The sequence below is a fragment of the Pteronotus mesoamericanus genome, unplaced genomic scaffold (assembly GCF_021234165.1).
Source record: "Pteronotus mesoamericanus isolate MK-2021 breed Mesoamerican mustached bat unplaced genomic scaffold, CSHL_Meso_final scaffold_21, whole genome shotgun sequence".
Taxonomy (NCBI): Eukaryota; Metazoa; Chordata; class Mammalia; order Chiroptera; family Mormoopidae; genus Pteronotus; species Pteronotus mesoamericanus.
Genome location: NW_026555310.1, coordinates 1791495 through 1801835, shown reverse-complemented (window position 1 = coordinate 1801835; position 10341 = coordinate 1791495). Strand labels below are relative to the sequence as shown.

The 10341-nt window shown below is 44.4% G+C and overlaps 1 pseudogene; it reads left to right on the top strand.

Moving 5' to 3' along the window:
- The first annotated feature begins 4790 nt into the window (after window positions 1–4790).
- Window positions 4791–4978, top strand: LOC129085147 (uncharacterized; annotated as a pseudogene).
- Window positions 4979–10341: the final 5363 nt, after the last annotated feature.

The window sequence follows — 10341 nt, the reverse complement described above, 5'->3', positions numbered from 1 at the left end:
AAATCATATTTTCTGACTTTGAAACAGTTGCTTTTTTTATGACACGACATTGCATTTCCATTCCAGAAATTTGCTGCTTTAGTCGGACAGTATGGTGTCACCAATTATATTACACATGCAATCACATTAAGACACTTGGCTAAATGTTTTAGGGTGACAAAAAGAAATGCAGAGTCTCCAGTATCCAGGTACTTGGAGTTATTTGGGGGAGAATCAATCAATCAATCAATCAATCTATCTATCTATCTAAAATTTCAATAGTGTATACTTAATATACATAGTGCATATTTAAGTGTAGCATTGGGAACTATAAGTCAAGACAGTAAGACAATGCCCAGTGAATAACAGACAGTTAAGTGCTATTAGAATTCTGAGAAAGGGGGGAGAATTGTGATGGCGTGGTTAAGGAAAGCTTTACGGAAGTGGTAGGATTTTAAGGAAGAATTTAAGACTAGATAGAGAGGAGAACATTCTGTAAGAATGAAACGGCGCAAAGTCATGGAAGCAAAAAAGCAAAAGATATATTTTGGGGATACTAAACAGAGCTTTCTTTGAGTTTTCTAAGGTCAAGGATGACATATATTCACCTTTGCTTTCTCAATGTGCCAAAGATATAGTAACTGGATGTTTAATGCACATTTGTTGAATAAATGTATGAATGACCCATTTATCTGGCACAGAAAGTTAATGTGAGGACCTTGAAAGAGATATGAGTAGGACTTCAGGCTCTAGTTGGGGGGGGGGTCTTGAAATGACATGCAAAAACTGTTTATCTATTTTTTAATCTTCACCCGAGGATACAGTTATTAATGAGAGAGAGAGAGAGAGAGAGAGTCATCAATGTGAGAGAGAAACAGCAATTGGTTGCCTCCTGTACACAGCTGCCTCGTATAAATGCTCTGACTGGGGATCAAACCTGCAACCTAGGTATGTTCCCTGACAGGGAATTGAACCTGCAGCCATTTGGTGCACAGGATGATGCTCCAAGCTACTTAGCCAGCCAGTCCTGGCTAAATCTGATCATTCTTTAAAAAAATTTATTTATTTATTTATTTTTAGAGAGGGGGGAGGGAGGTAGAAAGAGTGGGAGAGAAACACCAATGTGTGGTTGCTTCTCGCATGCCCCCCACTGGGGACCTGGCCCACAGCCCAGGCATGTGCCCTGACTGGGAACCGAACCAGCAACCCCTTGATTCACAGACCAGCACGCAATCCATTGAGTCACACCAGCCAGGGCTAAATGTGATTATTCTTGATGCTATGGGAAGATAACTTGGAAAGGAGACAGAAGGCAGGGGGATCAGTTAGGATGCTAGTGTAGAAGTTTATGAGAGTAGATGAGAGGTGCAAAAAGACTAAACTAGGGCCAACAATGGAAGTGGAAGACTAAAGAGGCCATGGTAAGGTCTAGAAGGACAGATTCAGAACCCTCCCCACCCCTCGCCCCCATAGAAATAATAATTGAAGCTATGAAAATGGGCAAGATAATTGAGAGTAAGAGTTCTGTTCATTGTGCTTTCACAAAAATAGAGGGGAAACTAGACAGTTGGAGGTATCTTTGAGAAAGAGAGAATACATCACAGGGCCACCTTTAATGTCATCTGGTGTTAACAACGTTTACTTGTCTTGTTCTTGAGAGGTGAGGCTAAATAACTCTCTGGAAACATAAAAGACCCTATGCTCAGCCCTCTGTAAGTCTTTTCTTCTCCACTGAAGTCCAGATCTTGACCAGTACTGGGCTTTCATGGAAAACTTCTGGCTCATCCAGTTGAAACAGATGGAGTCTATCCTAAATAAATGTGTCTGTCTTCTCAATTTTCAGCTTCCTAGAGAAGAATAAGTAAATGCTTGGGCAGTTTTGCTCAGGCTAGCTTAAAGTGCCCATGCTTCAATGCAAGCCTGTTTTGCACCCATTTATGAAAGACTAAGTGCCTCGGTCGGGGAAGTGGGTGGGTGGGGTGGACAGTGATTTGCTCCTGAGCCCCAGATGCTTCACCTGACTTTTTCACAACTCCCCACCCTTTTTACTTTTCATCCAAAGATCTCAAAGCTCTAAACAAGCTTTGATCCTCCCTGATCCTCTGAGTCATCTTCTGCTTCCATTTTCCCAGATGGGAGGGGGCAGTGGGATACCATGCTTGGGGATGGTACTTGGGGGTAGATGGGGTGGGGGGGCAGCCACGGCATCCAGGTGCCCCTTCCCAGTCATTGGGCGAGGCGAGGGGCAGGCCTCAAAGTGGCTCTATGTAGTTTGGTTTCAGCTCATCGTTTTGAGGTTGTTTTATGACTGAAGAGACTCAGATAAAGAGTCTGAGCTAGAGAAATTGAAGAACAAACAAAGCCGTAAAAGGCGCCGATAAAATTCCCTCTCACTCAGAATAGTCTTTGGAGCCTCTCTCAAGAATCTCAGAGTAATCTGGAAAGGCTAATGAAGTCTCACAGCCCCCAGTGGGCACGGGGACTGGACCAGGGAAGGACCAAGTTAGGAGAAGGGAGTGTTGAGATAGATTTCCCTTCTCTCCCTCTTCTCACAAGGGGCCCAGGGATTCAAACAACTAATTTGGAGATTGAATTAAAACTGAGAGGGAAAAGAGGAATGGATAATGGGAAATATTGATTATTTGTAAGACCACTTTTTTATTATGGAGTGCTTGAGATTCTGGATGCAGGATAGGTGACGAGTACCCTGAACTGGAGAACATTAAGAATGTAGGGCCCCACCCCTTAAAAAAAAAGAATGGAGGGTAACTGGCAGGAATGAGAGGCTGTGGTGCTGTGAAAATGGTGGGTATGTATAATGGTGTTATAAAGAATGCGTCTAGGCGAGGGTTAAGGCACTCGGAGGAAGGCAGTCTGAGGGTGAGGGTGAGAGGGTCTGAACTGGGGTTTTATGAAACTAAAGAATCTATATTTAAGGACGAATGAAATGGGAGTTCTGGAAGGGGGTGACTGTGAGAATAGGGAGAAGGGATCAGAGGGAGGCTGAGACTGGGTGGTGGGGGTCAGGAGGAGTTTGTGTGCGGAAAAAAGAGGTGTGATGATCAGTTGAGGTGAGCGGATGGAAAGTCAGGGGTCGGCCTCCCCCCACAGCTGTTTTTCTGTTCTTTGTTCCAAATGAATTAGTGTATTGGCCACAAAGAGAAATCTTATGAGCCAATATGACTTAGAGGTAGGAGGGAAAGAGTAGGTGGGGTAGTGTGTGTGTGTGTGTGTGCGCGTGCGCGCGCGCAGAGACTGCCAGTTTCCATGGTGATGGCTGAACTCATCATTTCTACTCTCCTGACATCTGCAGCAGGTCAGGATAAGCTGAAAGGAAGAACTGTTACCTTTCCGTTTCCTCAAAAGAATCAAGATTTGGGGTAGGATGGGGAGGTTGGTGAGGTTAGGGATCTTTGGCAGGGCAGAATCTCTAGTTCCAAGGTTAATGATGTCCTCTGACATCTGGAGGTACATTTAAGACGTCTGTGGTTGGAATGGAACAGCAGAAGCGAGAGTCCCTTCTTACCAGTGGGTGGTCTGAGGCTTCAGGAAGTGCCTTCAAGCAGTGTCATCCTAATCCAAGTATAGACAAATGGACCTGTCCTCTGAAACCAGAGACTAAGCTTGGGCACCCAAAGCCCAATGATCCTTCCTGAAGTTTCCCTTGCAGCACTAAGAGCCTGTTTCCCACACCCTGACTGAGTCTCTCCAGCTCTTCAAGGAGCTTCAACAAGGTCTGGCTGCTATTGGGTATCAAGGATTGAATCAGGGGAGAAGAAGTTGATGATGGTGGTTGAGGAGGAAAGGCCAGTGAAGAAGCTGTTGTTTCTATTATATACAAGTGTCAAATGTGTACGGCCTGGATCTTGTAAAAATCCTGGTTGTGCTATTCTATCCACTTTTCCTGTGAGGGCCAGATAGCTTGGGTGACTTACCAAAAGACACCTGTCCCACTGAGGATTCAAATTTGCTTCATATCCCAGAGAGCACATTGACTTTTGCCCCAGTCATACCCCCTTTGTAATCAGCTGTGAGTTGAGGAGAGTGCCCAGGTGCCCAGCATAATGAGATCATGTCTTAGGCACAGTAGCTTCTATGTGCTCCCCAAATTCCTTCCACCTGCCTGACTTGTCTAGTGACTTTAGAGGAAGGCAGCTGCCAAAGCTGGCTCCTCTATTCTCAATTTGTTATGGAACGTTTGCTGAAGAACTATCTGTCTCCTGCTTGTCTGTGCTGTGCTCAGTTCTTCTTAGCCATCATATATATCCTTAGCACCTAACATAGCCCCTGACTTACAGAATCCCCAAGGAGGTACCTCCTCCAATAGGAGGTATCACCTCTAGGGCTACAAGGGAATGCCTCCTGCACAGAAACTTCCCCACACATCCCTTTTTTTCCCTGTGGCTCTAACACCATCCTAGTTCCACTGGTGTCCTTGTAGCCCTAGTTCTCTTGCTGCTATGCCCCCCAGTGCCTGTGTCTCCTTCTCCTATATATCATAGTTCCTGGGCCTCTCCGGCCTCTCCCTGTGTTCCCTTGGCTCTAGTCTGCTACCTCCAGTTTCTTCTCAGTCATTACTCATCTGCACAACGTCCCTCAGCTCTGACTATATCCTTTTCCTTTTCTCCTTTCCCCTCCCTTTATCAAATATCTATTGAGTACCCAGAACGCCAGGCCTCTGGTTGGTTCTGAGGGCACACAGGCTCTGAGCAACCTGAAGAAGCATAATGTACTTGAGACACAAGTACTCAAGCAACTTTGATATAATGTGTCTGGTGAAGTCCCTTGGCCTTCTTCAAAAGTCCTCCTTTAAGACTATAGTTTCAGGGATCATTTCTATAGTTCTTTACTAGAGAAGTTCCTCTGAACGTGTAGAGTACCCGAAACCACGAGGAAGAGACGGGGTGTTCTCTCCTGAGCGTGAAGCTGGCATTTGGTGTTGCTTCAAAAGTCCTCCTTTAAGTGTGACTAGTTGGATTGACTTATGTCCCTTACTAGTGTGTTCGGCTGTCCCACAATTCCTACGGATGGCTAAGTCCTTCTCAATGCCACCTTTAGTTGCTCCTGCAGTTAAGGTCATTCCCTGGGCTTCAGTTACTCACATATACTTTTTTTTTTAAATGAGCGTCATTAATCATAAAGCCTACTTTCCCCATATCCTGGGATGTTTGTGAAGATTGGCTGAAATAATGGATGTGAAAGTTCTCTAAAACCTTATGAATGTTACATAATGACTCCCTCTTAACTTCTCAGTGGAAATGGAGGAGAGCCTTTTTCTCCTACAAATGGAACAGCTTAAAAGATAATTTTAAATAATTACGAAGTGCATCAACTTTTACTCTCTTTCCTATTTACTCATTATTTGTAGACGGCAGTTCTTTGATCTTTCTAGCCAATGAGATCCATGTCCCTTTAAAAAAAATTTCTTTGAAGAAAACAGATGCTTTTTACTGCAGCAACAGGGATTGAGGGCAGACTTCAGACAGGAGCCCTTAACCATCTAGATATGAGAACACAAGGAATAGGAGAACCCCCCTCCCACTCCACACAATTCAGCTCCTTTGCATTATCATTGGAGAAGGAGAATTGCTATGACGATCCAGGAGGAGCCCAAGGATTACATGGGAGAGCGGTAGTGACGCTTGATCCCAGATGATGGATTTGCAAAGAAAAATTAAGAGTTTGACTAGGCTGCTCTGAGTCAGAAAATATTATCAAGCTCTGCTCCTGTTAATGACTTAAGAGCAGCTGCTGGATTCACCCCATTACCTTCAGAGGGTGGAGGCAGAGAGCAAGGGCAGAGAACTTTCCGGGATGGGAAGCCAGCCTCATCCCAGTCATTGGAGTCCTTGCTGTCTGAGCTCACCCTGATGGATAGGTGGCAATGGGAAGTATCCATTCTGGTGCTTCCCATTGGATGGTTCACTGTCGCAGGTTTCAGAGCAACTGCCCAAGTTCTCCAAGATTTCCTTTCCCCTCTACTTGCCTCCAGACTGACCCAAAGGAAGGTTTTGGTTTCTCAAAATCCTTTTTCATAGTCCTGTCAGGAATTTCTTCCAGTTGTCTATCTGGAGGCTTATTCTTTATTTTTGGGCCCAGCCTGCATCTTCACAGCCCGTGCCTGGTGGAAATGCTCACACACTGTGCTGGTATTCTGTGTGGGTAGCCCCTTCTTTAGCCTAAGCAAGCACTCTTTATTTTTTTCTCCCCCCTTTCAATCTGTATCTTCCATGCTTCTGACTTTAGGCAGAACGGTCTTTTGGCTTCTCTGCCCTCTTAGGGTAGCCACTACTTTTCTCAAGGAAATTTTTGATAGTAGGTTGTTTTCTGTTTGTTTTCTTCCTCTGTCAGTTCAGCTCATCCTTTTTCTCTGTAATTCCCTTGTGGAGCCAGAAAACAGCTGCATGTTCCCCAGGACTCTGAGCCTGGGCATTTTAAAAGCTCATCTTTCTTCATCCACCATTCGCCTGGTTCTTTCATCTGCTGGTTGCTGAGCAAGGGGATCCATGCATGGCACCCTCAGAGCACCTCTTAATGACTCAAAATGAGCAGGTGAAGCTCAAAGGCACAACAGAAACCCATTTATAATGTGGTTGTTTTTCTTTCAAATCCTTAAGAACATAAGTCCCACACTGAGAGTTAATTCTCATCCTGTGCCCTTGTGTGAGTGTTACTCTTTCCTACACGATCTTTTGCATGTGTTGCCCCTCCCCTTATCCCCGCCAAGTGCAGTTGGCACTTGCTTTCATATTCTGTTCCATACTTCTCCTGCTTTAAGACATCCTTCCTGGTGTCCTGAGATACCCAGTCTCTCTTACCCTCCTTTCTAAACTTTGTGGTATTCTGTCTGGTTGTTCTTACTCTGTTTTTGCCTCTTTACTTCTGTGTCTTAGTTCCCTCTGAGATTGGAGGCACCCTCATTGCAGGAGCCTCTTGCTGAAGTCCATTTTGGGTTCATGTACTCTGTTTAGATCCTCAGTACTCACAGTGCAGTCTGGGCTCTAGTGGCATTATCATCACTCAGAAGCTTGTTACAAATGCAGAATTTTAGGTTCCACCTCAGACCTACTGAGTCAGAATCTGTATTTTAAGATCCCTAGATTATTGACATGCACATTAACGTGAGAGATGTGATAAAAAATTTATACTGCAGGTGTGCATAAATAAAAGCTAAGTAACACCTCTAGACTAGAGTCAAACTCTGGATATTTTTGAGGAGAGGGAAGAAAGAAATTGTGTGTCCTTTGAGTTTGTAAGTCCCTATCAGAATTGCCTAGAAACCTGGGATCTGACCCTCCAAAGGTGGAAAAAAAACAGGAGTCAGTGTTCTCTAGGGCAAGGCATGGGAGCCTCCTTAGCTGCCTATCTCACAGTTAGGCAGAATTTCCTAGGCAGAACAGGGGGAAAATTTCCTAATATTCAATTTGAGGTCAGATGAAGGTGTTTCCCCAGAATTAACACTTGTCCCCACATAGACATTTGTCACCAAAGTCCTGGAAGAAGCAGAACTACAGGTCTCAAAATAACCTTCTGGTTTCTGTCTCCATGGCTAGTGCTGATTCATATTTTGTAGGAGTTTTGACTATAGCTGGGAATCGCTGAGGAGCTGGTGTCATTCTCTCCTTCTTCCTCACCCCACTGGGAGGGAGTGAGGAGAGGCACCAAGAGTGGAGACAGGGTGTGGGAGTCAAACCTGTTCTTCACATAGCAATCGGCTCGTCTCACTCTTTGCTCTCACTCTGCAGCTGGGAAAACTAGGAGTCAGTCTCTGAGTCTGCTTGGCTCATATCCAGCCTCCTTCTTTTTTTTGTTCATTTTCCCTTTGGGAATCAAAGGGAGCAGGAAACATCCCCCCTGCCGCCCCCGCCCGGCTCTCCCACCTCCAGATGTAGGAGAACTGTGGTGTAATGAAGCACAGGCTGGAGGAAGGGGTTTGAATTTATTTGGGCTAATGCCTTACCTTCCTTGGTTATTTTCAGGAGAGGATCCTGTGGCATAAATGGATTATAAAATAACTGGAGGGCAAGGTAGTTTTGGGGTGAACTGGGAAAAAGGGTGGTCTGTTGAGTGGGAAAATAATATAAATGAGAAGTTTCTCTCCAGAGTCATGGGAAAAGATCACTCTAAGAATTTCCCATCTTTTTCTAGGCCCCTGGGTCTCTGGATTTTGTTCTATTGGCAGAGATATGTTTCTCAGTCTTCTCCTACTGGTAATTTCTAGAGAAGAGACCTTGTGTACAGCCTTAGCCAAAGACCCCATGTGTATCTCTTGTCATCTCTAAAAGTATTTAACCTTTGAAGCAGTGCCCTTTGAATTTTCCACATGCTATAAGCTCATCCTTGAGGGTTATTACATGCTGGGAAGTGGCAGGGTTAGGCACTGGGGCCTAGTGGTCAGGACCAGGAAGCGGGGGTGGTGGTGTAGCATAGGCTTTCAGAATATAGTTAGTGAGTTTCCAGCATTTCAGTCATTCAGAGTAAATAATACCCCTCATTTCTCTCTTCTTTGGGGTGTGGCATGAGGTTGGTCATTTCATCTATTACCTGGGTACCTCAGTCTTCTTTTTTGAGTCAGCTCTGGGCCCTTAAAATTACTGCTGTAGTGTTGGGTTCAATATTTCTGTGTCTGAAATTACATGTCCATTTTCTCCATCAGGCTGAAACCTCCCTGCATGCAAGAACTGGCACCTCCATTCTCTTGACCTCAATGTCAGTTGAGACCGGCTGATCGGGAGAGAATTGAAGGGGATCAAATCTTTCTACTTCAAAGGCTATCTAAGATGTTGACTTATTGGCTCACAGTCCCTCATGAGAGAAATTATAGGCATTTTTAAAAAATCCCTCAACTTTTAGGTCAAGTTATGTTGGTTCAGTTGAGCAAAACTTGTGATGAGGCTTTCACTGTCTCAGGCTTCTATGTTTTGGGCACTTGGAGCTGGGGAGATATTGGTGATGACTGGGATATGGAGAAAACATGAAATTTTAGCCAGGAGGAGCTATCTCAGGAATCTGTAATGAGTGTGTGTGTGTTGTTATTGCTTTTCCAACAAGCTGCATAATTTTTATGACCAATTATTCCATTTGTAATGACGCTGAGATAACAGAGATCTCATCTCATGCTCCATGGCACACGCCAGACACTCATGGGAGCTAGAAGACGCCATCCCTTATACAAGAATTGAATGGCTAAAGTATTTCAACCAAGGTTCAGTTCTAGCAGGAGAGGTAGACATGAGCGCTAACAAAAACTTTGTGAACAGGAAAGGTAAGGTACTGGCAGAGGGCATGGAGAGAACTGTAATTTGAAAATGAAAGAGATTTATTGGGGATAGATAAAAGAACTCTCTTCCATCCTGAAAATTTTGTGATCCAACATAACTTCTGAAAGTGTTATTTACAGGTTTCTTTGGCTGTGAAAATAGTGTTATTTAAACCACAAGAAGCCAGTCTTTTCCCTCAAAGGATTTGAAGGCTCAATTGGAAAGGACCGGCTTTAAGGGGTTTAAGAGGTTTAGGAACAACTAGGCTGAGACTGGCAGGGAGGACGCTCTTCTTCGGGCTAGTGATTCTCTTTCCCCTTACACTCACCTTTTGTGCCAGGACAGGGCTGATGATCCCCTTGATGGATCTGGTAATTGGTACATCAGGCCTGAAGGCGGGCAGATTAAGGACTGACATCTAGTTGCTCCCGCTGATTGATCTAGAACACTTACCTGCTTCTGCCTTCATAATTTTCTCCAGGGCATCTATTTGCCCTCTTGCCATTTTTGTGTCCGGTTTTTCTTACCAATTAACTATTAAGGGTTGGATATTCAAAGGCAGCAGGCCTGGGTTTGAATCCTAGCTCTGACACTTAGTACTGTATTGTATCTTTGATCTTCTTTTCCCGTTTGGAAAATGAGGAAAATAAGACCTACCTCTTAGACTAGCTGTAAGGGTTAAATAAGAGAATGTTTGTTAAGTGAGGGCTTGACACTAAGAAAATACCAGTAAAAGCTAGTAAACAGTTTTATGTAGAATTCACTCTCTCTGCTCTCTGGAAACTTTTTGGTAGATAGAATCAGGGGAGAAAGACTCATGGTCAAGTGGGTGGACATAAGAGGTTGACGGTAAGAAAAACAAAGGGATAATGACAGACACCATGGGGAGAGAGACACCATGGGGACAGAGAAACAATAGCAAAAACAAGGCAGAAGAGAGAAGGTGAGAGCTAGAAAGATGGACAAGGGAGAGAGGAACAGTGAAAGGTAAGCAAAATAAAGAAGAGAAACAAAGTCAGGCGGAAAGATGGAAACGAGAGAGAAAGCCAGACAAAGACAGTCAGAGGCAGAGATAGAGAGTTCAGTTGTGGAAGCTGGCATA